The 13,399-nt window shown below is 39.6% G+C and overlaps 1 protein-coding gene across 4 annotated transcripts in view; it reads left to right on the top strand.

Moving 5' to 3' along the window:
• Nucleotides 1-5,799: 5,799 nt before the first annotated feature.
• palm3 (paralemmin 3) overlaps nucleotides 5,800-13,399 on the top strand; it is a 31,431-nt gene continuing 23,831 nt past the window's right edge. For all 4 annotated transcript variants that reach the window (XM_040024611.1, XM_040024610.1, XM_040024612.1 and 1 more), the window contains exon 1: nucleotides 5,800-6,235. The gene's annotated coding sequence lies outside the window, so the exon portion shown is untranslated. The remainder of the gene's footprint in view (nucleotides 6,236-13,399) is intronic.

A 13,399-nucleotide genomic window follows, 5' to 3' on the forward strand; every position in this document is an offset into this window, starting at 1 on the left:
TTCTTTGTCTCATAAAGGCATCGCAATTACATTCATCAATGGGTGGACGTAGCCTGCACAGATTATATTGTGAGCTTATACTTTACTTCTTTATGCTGTAGTGTCTTGTCTTGGCTGGCTGTTCACACTGACAGAGGACGTGGCATCCACTGAAGATGCATTCGGACTACTGGCACATCATACAGCTGCGGCTTCACATTGACTGCAAAGAAAAAAATGACAAAGACAAGAAAAAAAGATTGTTGTTGCATTCACAGACACACAGAGCTCTGAAACAGAAGGAACTCCGATAATTCATATTTCAATCATACATATTAGTACAAACACACACATGCACATACAAAACCAAACAACAAAAAAACACCTAAAATCATAACCTTTTCTAAATGCACTGTAACAAAATTTGTGTTCTAAGTTTCGTTTTGTTGTTGATAGAATTTGCTGATTTTGTTGTGGCTATGTGGGCTTCCTCTGGGGCTCCAACCCACTCTAACTTAGATAAAAACAAAACAACACTTACATAGATATATATGTAAGTGTTTTTAGTCCTTGTAAGGCACACACACACACACACACACACACACACACACACACACAACAACAACAACAACAACAACAACAACAACAAAAACATAATCTCAGAGAGATTGAGAGAGCTTTTGATCTGAAATTACCAATCCATTTTTCAAACCTCTTCCTTTTAAATTTCCACCCACTACTTCCAAAACCCCAGCCTTAGATGACAAGCTGAAACCAAGCTTGTTTACGATATCTGCATCCCTCTTAAATATATAAAAGCGAGGCAATAATAGCAAATTGCATCTTGAGACTATAGCATTATGATGAATGAAATCTAAAGAGAATAAAAGAATAAGTAAAGGTGTTTGGCATCCCTATTGCTAACACAGTTTTTTGAATACATCTCCGTCGTTAACAGGAAGCCACCCACCTTTCTAATGCACTCAAACGAATCATTCACAGCTGGAGAGGGACAACGGACCACATGTGGTAAAGTGTGTTTCTTTTTTTCTGAAAATCAGAGATAATATCACGTGGTGTCACAGATGTCATGGTTCCCATGGTAACTTAATACATTCATTGAATGGTATATCAAGGAAAGAAATGTGAATACGCAGAAACGTTTATGCTTTACAGCACAAACGCAATGTAGATTCAACAAGTGCCCCTTAATAATGACCTTGCCTTAATGACACCACTTGTAAAACACACAGGAAAAAAAAAACACTTTAGCAACTAGCCTAACTCACTGCTCTCGGAAGCAACAAAAAAGTGTTGGGCATGAAAAAATAATAAAAGAAAATCATATCAATAACTGCACAGCTAATAAATCTGAATAAAAAAAAATAAGGATAAGTGGATTTTTTTTTTGCACAGATACAAATTTCCTGTCACCACAGCACCTGCTTCCTGCGAGGACATCATAAGAACTGCAGTATTTTTTGTGACTACATTAATATCTGTCTTTTATAACCTCCCAAAGGAGAGCTACTTTTTCCATCCCATCACTTTAGCCCAAACACTGCAGGTGTACATTTTTCTGTAATATCTCTTCTACGACAGCTGATGCTTTTAGATATGCCCGTCTGGTCTAATACCACGATGTATGTCTGACTAACTTAGATTGCATCACGCTTTCTAAGAACAGAAAAAGCACGAAAAGTTGACAAAGTCAAGGGCAAAACAAGCAAGGTAAGACACTGCAGAGCTCTTTAAATAGAGCAAGCACACAGAGGTGGGCGTGTGTAGCCTGCAAACACTGAGACACACAAGTGCAGTGGACATGCACACAAACAGAAACACATGCAGTACACTTATCATCTTTACAGTCATTTTGAACACACTCCTTATAGCCCCATCTATAGGAACTACAGCTTTGTGTTTACAATAGACTTCACAAATCTTTATTAAGTTTGCAGCTAATGTTTTATTAGAGAGTGGCAGAATCTAAATCTTCACAGGTCACAGGTTTGCACTAGAAAGGACTTTTCAGGCATGGAAGTAATGTAAAAACAGTCATGTGATGCTGATAGCCTAATCAACATTTACATCACAAGTGGATCACATGACTGTTTGAATACCGGTGATGGTGAATAAAGGTGAAGCTTAACATTACTTAAATGCCTGAAAACACACACATAAACACACACACAATTGTTTGCAAGCACCAGATGAAGTCCAAAGATTTACTCCTTCACTGTCACATCTTATGTCAGCACTGTTTTCAGCCCCAGGTTTTACCTTTGTGCTGACAAGCGTCTGCCCTGTTAATGTTTGCCTTAACAACTGTGCTCACACTGGTTTGTTAGAAGACACAAGGTGTTTTCACCAATGAACCGCAACCCCAATGTTTTCTAGATACAGAGCATCTGATGACCAGGGTGCATGTAAAAACAAAGTCTCCTACTCTCCTACTACAGTTGTTTGTGTGATGCTGGATTGCCAAAAATGTATGAATGAAGTGTATTATTTCGTGCTGTTTGCTACAACTGTGGAAAGTACCTGTTTACCTGATTATGTGTGAGAACACCTACACGGCAAACAACCTGACTGAACCTCACTGAGATAATTCTGTCTCTTAAAAACCACAAAACCCTGTCAGTAAACCGCCCATTAGAAACCAGTGTTCCCACTTCCTCTTTACATTTGTATTGTGTTTACATAAGCACGCGGACAAGAACAGCGCTTTTTTCAAACTATGCTATTAAAACAGATGCAGGCAAACAAAGAGCCGTGCTGGTACTTCTACACGTGAACACAAAGGTACAAAAAGCCTGTGCATGCAGTATTGTTAAAGAAACGCTGCTACCCTGCCAAATACCTCCCCTACAAACACAGACAAAGGACTAGTTGCTGTATTGTTATCTATATGATTTTAGCCTGCGTGCTCCCGCTCTCTCTCTCTCTGGTGTGGTGTGAAAACTGTATCTTGGGGAATTAGAAGTAGGCCGAGTCAGTGGATGCGCTCATTTCATATAATATCACTGTAGGGGATCACAGCCAAGGACATTCTTACTTCAAACTGCCATGGTAGGGACTTTCAGATATAAAGAATTAATCAGATTTTAAGCAAAATGGGATTATAAAGAAGAGACAGCACAGGTCAGCTAAGCTGTGATTCATGAGGCTAAAATACATCTCTAAAGAACTTGTTACGCTTGGACATCAGGGGTTCATACCCTACATTTGGGAAAATTAAAAAAGCAATTAATGGCGGGAAAATGAGGATGAAGTATATGTAGTATAAATGAAATATGACTAAGCTGTAATGATACATAAAAATAGCTTGGCCTAGTTTTATTTCATGGGTCTATAGAGTAGCTGAATAGCGCCTTTGGTCTGTCCTTTCTGTCACTCATAAAATTATTTTATCACTGATATAAAGTGCCCTGAGACTTTTTCCACACGTGAACCATCGATAATGTCATGTGAATCAGGTCAAGACACTGTCTGAAGCTGTCCTTTCTCACATGTGACAAAGAGCCGGAGCTAGATTGCGTCAGCTAATGGGAATACATCGTTGAGTTGCAATGAGCAATGGGAGTACAGGAGGCCAGACAACTACTCAGTAGCTGTAAATTTACTGGACTAAAGGCACTATCGGCCCAACTTTGCACAACTGGACTCACATGTATTTTGTACTAGGGAACTGGCAGGTTAAAGACTGATTAATGGGCAGTCTCCCTGAGTCAGACATTAGTGTTTTCCCATGCACTTCCTCTTAATAATGTCTAGAAAAATCTGCTGCAGGGCACATATGAAAACAACTTTAGTAAGGATTTTGGGCCCAGTGCCTACCAGCTCACCAAAAGTACACCTTGAAATAGATTCTGTCCAAATTAACACACAGATCTGGTGACTGTGAAGATGATAGTGCATTAGATTTTTGGAGGTTAAACGAAATTAGTCTTAATGGAGCTTTTAGGATGATGACCTTGGCTTTCTTGTGGTGCCTGGTGTTTTGGCTCCTTGGTAGACACAAGGACAGCCTAGCTGCTTGCCGACAGTGCAGAGACATACTGAGCTTCTTTATCTGGAAAGCTGATATATAAAAAGGGGTGTGTGACACTGTCTGAGATTAGGACTTCAGAATGGTATAACCGTGACTGCTTTTCACCCTTTTTCCTTGATATGAGGCAATATATCATAACACAAGCATATATATTCTCTACTATTCATCTGCATCTCAACATTCATTTTTCTGCACAAGAGCCTGAATGATTACCAGTAGCAATGAGGCTTTGTTTGTGGGGCACTGTTCAAAACAGTGTGGTTACAAAGTGCTGTACAGAAAGCAGGACAATAGATCACAATCCAAACTCAAAAAGAAAAGCAAACACAGTTAAAATAACAATATATGAAAGCACGGCATAAAACCTGGACAGACAGACTATGAGAGGTAGGCTAAGTAATGAATTAATTAACGATAAGAAGAAATGGATGATAAAGAAATAATATTGTATTATTTATTTAAAAACAACTTTTGGTTAAAGTAAGCTTTGAAGAGTAATTTAAAAGTAGATGCAGAGTTTGTTAGGCTTTAATATGTTCACAAAACAAGCAAAATTACTAACAAAGGCAACAAGAAATTCTTCTTTGTGTCTTTCCCCCCTGCTTTTTAAAATATTGCAAACAGAAAAATAAAGGTTAGGGACATGACACATTAGCTATTCCAAATAAATGTGCAACCCACTCCTACATTACCCTTGTCTCATTTGCTTATTAATATTCCAAACAGCCTCTCGTGTTTCCATCAAGCAACCAGAATGCAGCTGAATTAGTTGATTTCAGGCACCTGTTTACATCAGACACTCAGGAGCATTTAGGCAGATGACCCACGGGTCACACTTTATAAACTAATCCCTGGCTCCCATCCTATATAAATAATAAATACACGCATAGCTTAATGCAGCCCTGAGCAGTTACAGTCTATTAATTTTACAGCTACATATTGGGCAATCCAATATATACCACCCACTTAGCTCACAGCTAGAGGTGTGAGACTGGTCAAAATAATATAAACACCTGTCAGCATAACACAAAGGAGCTGAACAGCATCACAAATAATCATAAAGCTGGATCACAATATATAGGCTACCTAATTACATGCAATTAGCTGCACTTTTACTGCGCAGTCCTCTGAAGTGTTATAATTGCTCTGAGTTCGGTTATTTTTAATAAGCTTCTTTTCCTTTGAAAACAGACAGGAAGCTGGGCTAGCTGTGTTAGATGGGGCTGCCACTGGGTAAATGTATTGCAGATCTAACAGCGGGTTCAAATCAGATAGCATCCACCTCTGCACACATAAGAAAGAGAGAGAGAAAAAAAATCATGCATATTAATTTTGCCACTAATGAAACTGAAACTGAAAGGGATGCTAATAATGATAATTATATTTTTGTTCATACCCTGGTTAGACTTTCGTGATGGTCATACCTTTTAAACGACTTGGCCTTGCACACCTACGAGAAACAAGCATTGAGACTTGGTTTAATACAGTGCAGCTACACAGCTACAAGGAAACGCAAAGAAAAGTAAATACTACAGTAACTGGAGTTTTCGCCGTTACTCTTATGTTAATGTAACGGATCAGAGCCAGAGCCGCAGGTCACAGCTCAGTCCTCGGCAAATAAAAGAGGAAAGCATCTCAACCTGTTGCTTTTGAGGAAAGCTGTTTGTCGGTTTTGCAGCCACTCAGAGCGACAATACCAGGAAACATGAGGCGGCAGCTGCTGTTGTGAGGAGGGCTGGCCTCACGGTAATGACTGGAGTCAGGTAACCGCCGGACAGACCGACTCTGGTCCTCCTCACACACGCATACACTCCAAAAAAGCGGGTTTGGAAGCGCAGGAGAGCGCCGAAAGGCAGGACTCTTTCACTTTTTCAAGCGCTTTCTGTTTGACGAGGACTTTATTTTCTTTCAAAGTAAAAAGTTTCACACATTTGACGACGCGTCGTCCAGCCTTCATGTGACGACTGTCACATTTTGGGGCCAGCTCCGCGCTGAAGCTACTCAGGTGTACAGTTACACTACCCGGGGAGTTTGTGTCGCATTTTTTGTAACTCTTCTTGCTCTCTTCATAAAATTGATTGAGCCGGAAGAAGGGTCGCTTTTCTTTCTCCCCGCATTTTTTTTTTTTAACTTTTCTATTTTGTGTAATTCAGCTTTCCCACTGTGTTGGACTTATAATATCATCAAGCGGGCAAGCCTGAGCTGGTGAGTAACAGCGTAATATTTTCATTTTCCCCGTGAATATTCTTTGCATGATTTGCAACAAGTATTTGGTGTACGTGGTCGGTTGACACCTTTTGAGTTTGAGCCAAGAGGTGGAAGTGAGCCCAGCCAGAGTGTTGGGACAGCCCATGCTGCTGTTGACTTGTCTGACCTCTGTTAAGCATTCTACATTAATGAGTTACCTTTTGATTTAAGCCATTAAGAAATAATTTTAAAAGGGTCGCATATGTTATTTTTTTCGGACCCTCTTTAGTTTCTTTAATCCTGATCAAAAACATTAATACAACTCACAGAGAAAATTTTGGTCCTGCATATTAGGACTTTATCATTTAACCCCCCCTCACCAAAAAACCCCCAACTTTTCACAGTTAAGTATCAGACTATTTGCATCGCTGTTCTCGAATATCTTTCTATCGGTTTTGTGAGATAGGGTAATTACGCCCATGAGGCACAAGTCTGCAGTTCATTTAGAGTAGCTTCAAGAAATGTGGTTTGAGATAGAGGCTCCATCTTTTTGCATGTTTGTAGTTATTGTTGCAGCTGCATGTCACCAGCGGTGCTCGCAGACACCCCGCACACGGATACCCAGCAGGCAGATTTTAAGGTGTGCATATCAGATCAACCACACATTTGTTTTTCTCGCTCTCATGACTCACTAACTTACAGCGGAACACATTGCTGTTTCATCATTTTCACCAACAGCCATGCAGGATCTGTGTTCTGAGTTTCGCTTTTAAACAGCCAGTATTTAACTTGCAGCCTATCAAACAAAGGCTGCTTAGCATGCAGCTGAGTATACTGATTTACAAGCCGAGCGCCCAGCAGGAGCTCCTGACATGGCTCGTCTTCTGTCAGGTTGAAGGACTGAGGGCCTTGAGGCCATTTGGAGAAAGAAGGAGACTGAAATGTCAACCAAGAGCAAGTTGTGCTGCATTCAGCTGCTTTCACATTTTCATCTGTTTGATTCCAACTTGTGTTTTTCTGCTCTTGTACAGTGACAGTTTTATTTTTATCTTAAATAACCATTAAACTCGCTAATATCTTCTGTGAGAAGCCAGACAGCACATCTGTCTAAGATAGCCTCCGAATGTTCCACATTATGTGGACACAAATGAAACATGCATGAAGGGTATTTTTTAATTTCATACTTTCAATGGTGTGGATGTCTTTGTTGCATTTTGGCTGTCACAGCAGTCTCTCTTGCTTTGTGCCATAGTAATAAAGCCAACTCCTGTGTAGCAAAAAGTGATGGCCTGTTTGTTGTTGTTCAGCTGAAAAGTTTTATCTTTGATGCACAAACAATATACCATAGAAGCCAGATCGGCATGCACGTCGCTTGCAGAGCATTTAGATTTTATATGAATCTGCAGAAATCTACACAAATGTGCAAAAAGGAAGAGAGAGCGGGCTGTTAAAGGCAGATAAAAGGACAGGAGAGACTGTGTGGTCGTCAGCACCACCAATCAGCAAGAGTTTTATCTTTTCAAATCCTGTTGAAAAGAGCATTGGAGAGTTAGACTCTGACAAGGCAGAGGGAGATTAAAAAACAGAAAGATAAAGGGGAGGAGACAAAAGTGTAGCTGGGAGTGATGAAACCCACCACTTCTTTGCTTGGCAAACTGGGTGATGGATGAATTTCCAGCAGGAGGGAAATTCCTCACTGTCAAATCGCCTCCAGCATTTCTCCGTGAAAGTCTGTCCATCCCTGGTTTAAGTGCGATTGGATTTACACATTTCTTTGCCCCTCACTGAAGCATTGACACCAGAAACCAACTCCTCCATGATTGTTAGCACATTGTCAAATTTTAGCTGAGCTTTTTACACAAGTGCAACTTTTTCCATTAAAAGTATGTTCTGTGGAGCTTTGCCTGATTAATGATTCCCTCTGCTCACTGTGTGGTACTGCTTGGGCGTACTACCTCACACACACTCTGTGCCTCATGCTTCTATCTCAGTGTGCAAAATGCACATCTTGCTTCAGGTTATTATTTTGGCTAAACAGAGAATTAGACTCAGATTGCAGAGCATGGGCAGAGCTGGTTCCTGTGCAAACAACAGATTACTATGATAATGGTCACATGTAAAGCTTTTTTTTAGTCTTTCCTATTGCGACAGAAAGGTCTCAGCATTCTAGTATTATTTGGTTTAGGTTTCATTTGCCAGTATTTAAATTTTAGCAACTGGAATTCGAATTTTAGGCAAAGCTGTTGTGTCCCACTATGACTTTATGACTCATACTGCAGTTCCTCCACCAATTAGGTATTGCATCAAAGACATCATACATGGATAGATTCTTACTTAGTTCCTAATATGGGCCAAGCTTTAAAACAGAACTTAAAAGCGTCTCTGGTTAAAGCCTTCCAGCTTTTTGCACTGCTATGTTTTTAAAACTTGACATGCCCTGTTTGTGACACAGGCTTTCTTGTTAGAAATCTTTTTGCCCAAGCCAGCATAACCTTCAAGATATAACCTAGTTTAACTTTTCCGATTTTAGTAGTGAAGATATTGATTTGTGTAAAAGGATGGATTCCCCCTTTAAGAAGAGTTCATCATAGAATATTGTTTCCTAGTTTGCTTACATGACGTTGGAGGATGTTTCAGCGATATGTCACCATGTCACTTCGAAGATGCCTCACATGGCAGCCATTCCCTAATACTGAGCTATCAACAGTGGTATAAGAGTCATCTTTTTGTCAGGTCTCTTTAGCTTGTCTTGTTTAGGCATAGACGACTGCTTTTCTCTTCAAATCAACGCCTGTGTGTGGTATTCCTTTCATTTGCAATAATAATGACTTAAAGCCTCAGAAAATCCTCGCTGACAGTACGAACAGGGAGGGGGTGGATGGAAAAACATTTACTATCTTCAGTTTACTGGGTAAAGAGTAAAGATCCCTTCTTTTGTCTGCACAAGAAAAGTATTAATCAAGCGGTCAAGGATTAGGGAGTTAAGTAATGTGTTATGGCAGCGAAGGAGTCTGAGGAGATAAGAAGAAATATCAGAGCTGCCTGAAAGCTGTCTGAATACTTTAGCTTCTTAGCTTGCCAGCATTTAAAACATCCCTCTAATGCATTTCTTTTTAAATTGTGGTGTAAGATTGCAGTCTTCATTAAGATGTCACCTGTGCCTTTGTGGCTTTTATCATATATTAAACGTTGGAGGAAAGTCAACTTGTAAAATTCAAATTTATACATAGAAAAGGAATGTTAATGAACCGCCACAGGATAATCTGGCCTTTCTGATGGACATACAATGAGAACGATTAATTAACAGCAAATTAAGCTGCTGCTTGTGCAAAACTGTTGATCATTTAAGTACATTTTCAAGCAAAAATCCAAAAAGGTTATCTGAATCAGTGTCTCAGTTGTGATTTTTCTTTGTGTTACTCTTTATATGATAATAAATTAACAACACAAGCGCTCCATGACAAACCTTGTGCTTTTAGAAATGTGGGAGGGTGATACGAACCAAACAACTGATCAATAATGGAGAACAATGAGAGTAACTGCTAGCTGCAGCTCTGTTCCAGAAACTAGAATGATTTGGTGTTTCTATCTGCAAATGAAACAAAGATGATAACATAAGTAATACAACCACAAGACATCAGAAAAAACAAAACAAAAAAAGCCCACAGTTGTGGTTACTAGGTTACAAAGTCAGGTTGGCCATCAAGCAATGCGCAGATGTAACAAAAGAATCCCACTAATGCACACTGTACGCAACAATTACTCTGAACAATGTGGTAATCTTTATCTGAAGTATTGGATGTTTAAAACACTGGAATAGCATGGTTGCAAAACAGGAACTGGATATGTTTTAGATTATGTGCACTAAAGTGGTTTAACAAAACAGCCCAATTAAAAAAAACAAAACTGAAAGGACTGTGTCCACATTTTTGGTGAGTCTGTGTCTTTGTGGTGGGAGAAGCTGAAGTCTTCTCACATTTTTGTGATTCCAGAAATCAGTCTAATGTTAGGCATCCTTCCATAGCTGCAGCCAATGTGTGATGCTCTTGTCTAGTCAATTATATGGTAAACCACATCTTCTCACTGGCACTTCACAACTAATTTTGGAAGAACCTCACCTGTAGCTGAACTGCACAAACTGCCAGTGACAGATCTACATCCCACACTGAAAATATAACTGATGTACCAAGTATAGTTTGTCTGTAGGGGCTTGGTGGCTGTGGTTTAGTCCTGGCAGAAATGCTTATTGCAATCACAGCATAAACACGGTATTTTCATCATCAGAGGGGGTTGACATGTGTTGTTTTCTTTTGCTGCCTAGAGGTATGTGTCCTTGTCCGCTATTCAGTAAAATATAATTAGTACAACTACTGCTTGGTCAAGAAAGGTCCTATGCTCTTACATCTGCCCCTCCCAGTAAAGAAAGGTCCAGAACACATGATGATGTCTGTACCTGGAAACCCATCCATATTACTTGTTCCCTTATTATTGAAGTTTATTTTGTATAATTGTTTGGAGTCACGAGTTTTTATACCAATTAATGTTCAACATGTTGTTTTGAAGTTGCATTTAAACCCCTTTTCCGTGTCTAATGGCAACCATGAGACATTGTGAGCTGTAACCTTTCTGGATATTTGAAGAAACGTGTGTATCATACCTGCTCTGAAAGGTTTTGTTCTTACTGGACTCTTCACTCTTACTGGATTTCTGTCAATAAGTCTAACTAGACACAGAGCTTGTGATGGAGTTGCAGGTGTTACGTGCCAGACTTTAATGGCCAACTCCAAAGTTTGGCTCTGTAGATAAAGAGAGTTATTACCTTCATACATTGACTAATAGCTTGTTTAGTGTGGTAAAGTGTTATTGAGTCAGCTGCTATTGAAACCCTGCTATGTTGAGTGCTGAGAACCTTGCCAAGCCTATACTTCTGCTGCAAAAGACTTTTCAAGCATATATGGTTGGAAATAATATTCATTTACACCATTTTAATAGATTTCAGTGCTGCAAAGAACCAAACATTCTTGTACAGAATAAGGTGGTGTAGTTAAGTTTTGGCCGTACGTAAAACATTTTCCAACCAGGTAGGCTCAGTCCACAAACTGACAAGCTAAGGGACCAAAATCATTTTACAACTTGCTGCCACTAAATTAACAAACAACGGGGATACAATGAGTCAGTGATGGAAAACTATTTATTCGTTGACCTCCTCTCCCCTCCAAAAGTATGCAGTTTGCAGCCAGTCACAGAGGCGTCCTTCCTAATCAGTTGATTATGTCTGTTGGTGTCAGCAGGTCTGATTCTGCATCCCCAGCAGATCACAGCAAAGTATACTGCACTCACTAATGGACTTTTGGAAGAAATCTCCAACATTTTGCTGCTTGTATTAAAGGATCTGAATTTCCTTAAGAAACAGAGCCTGCTCATCTCATTCTTGTATGCAGCCTTAACTTGTATACAGCACTGGTCTTCCAGCCCGTTGTTGATGTGGACGCCCAGGTACTTGTACTCTTCCACCATATCAACATCCTGCGCCAGGATAGACATGGGTTGTGTAGCTGTCCTCTTCCTTCTGAGGTCATCTCTCTGGTCTTATTCACATTCATAAGCAGATTATTTCTCCCAGACCACTCCACAAAACCACCCACTAGTGTTGTATACTCCTTCTCATGCCCATAACTAATGCATCCAACCACTGCAGAATCGGTTGTACTGAAAGTCTGAGGTGTACGAGGACTTGAGATAGCATGACCTGTGGAGTTTATGTACCTCATATTAAGAGTGGGATTTTGGATTTATGTGATAAATAGGAACCAAGGAGGTAATATTCTACATTTGGAGGATATGAGTGAATAAGGTCATGGTTTCTTAATGTGGTTTCTTATCTACCTCTTAATTCTTAAGTTTCATTGTATTTCACAGAATAAGCATTATGTGATCTACAAAACAACCCCTTTTATTTTATTTTGGTGTCCTGGTGCAGCATCATCTTTTGTCTAAAATGAGCAGTTTTAGCTCTTGAACCTCTCCTTAAGCCAAGATGATTATATTATCACACATGTAAGAGTATCTACGGTAAGCACAAGCATTTCAAGTATGGGGTGACTTACACAGACAATGAGTTTATTATTTGCAGTTTTGGCCATCTTTAAATATGAGCATCCAACATAATAATAGTGTGTGTGTGAATGACTGAAAGTTGGAGAAATTGTAATAGATCCCCTTTAAGTGGAAAAGAAAATCAAGATGAACAACACTGTACTCTACCCAAGGAGTGATTTGGAGCAAAGGCCAGGGGACAGATGTATAAAACTGTGTCACATCTAAGTGTGAACGAAGGAAGAAATGTGTATATAGATTCTTTTCAGAAAATGTGTTCATCTTCATCTACAAGCCCCATTAATTGAAATCCCGCACACCAAATGTAAAATCAAGAAACTCAGAGAAGAGTAGAAAAGGAGAACTGCTTTATTTGATGTTCTTTCTTTTGGAATCAGGACTGAACAAACACTACTGAAGGAAAAGACTTCTATGCAATAGCAAAGGAACCAGGCAGGGGTGAAAAAAAAGAAGAAGTGGTCAGACTACAAATGTGAGGCAAAAAAAGCATATCAGCACAAAAAAAGCTTGAGGGCAACATGAAGAAGAGCGGCAAACCCTGTTTTATCTGTGATAGCTTACTCCACTTGTGTTTAGAGCCACTCAGCTTTGGGTGGCTCTAAGAGCCCGAGATGAAGACGGAGACACAGGTGCACAAACTGTTGAATGTTTTTATTAGATAAGCTCAAGATAAATAAGGCAGTTAATTATTTAGCCTAATAAACTATTCCACAATGCCAGAGCAGCCGTCTCTATGGACAGCCATTACACACGAATGCAGCTGTTTATAACAATTACATAAGTATGAGTGTGTGTCTGTGCGCTTGTGTTTGCAATCCAAACTAAACTAAACATATTGAAGTTGGCTGAAGTTAAGAAGTCTGAGAATATGTGAGGTGTGCATTTTTCTCTGGGTTTTTTTTTCATAATGATGAAAAATATGTTGTTAAAAGAATAATGTTAAAGAAAACATTAGGTCCTACAACACATCCCTGAGGAACGCCAAAGGTCAGCAGAGCAGAGTCACTCAGTGAGCAGTAGAAAAAGTTAATTTTGAAAAAGAAGGTTGTTTAAGTCAGCGGTCCC

This window comes from Simochromis diagramma, unplaced genomic scaffold, assembly GCF_900408965.1.
Source record: "Simochromis diagramma unplaced genomic scaffold, fSimDia1.1 OVJJ01000302.1, whole genome shotgun sequence".
NCBI classification, from domain to species: Eukaryota; Metazoa; Chordata; class Actinopteri; order Cichliformes; family Cichlidae; genus Simochromis; species Simochromis diagramma.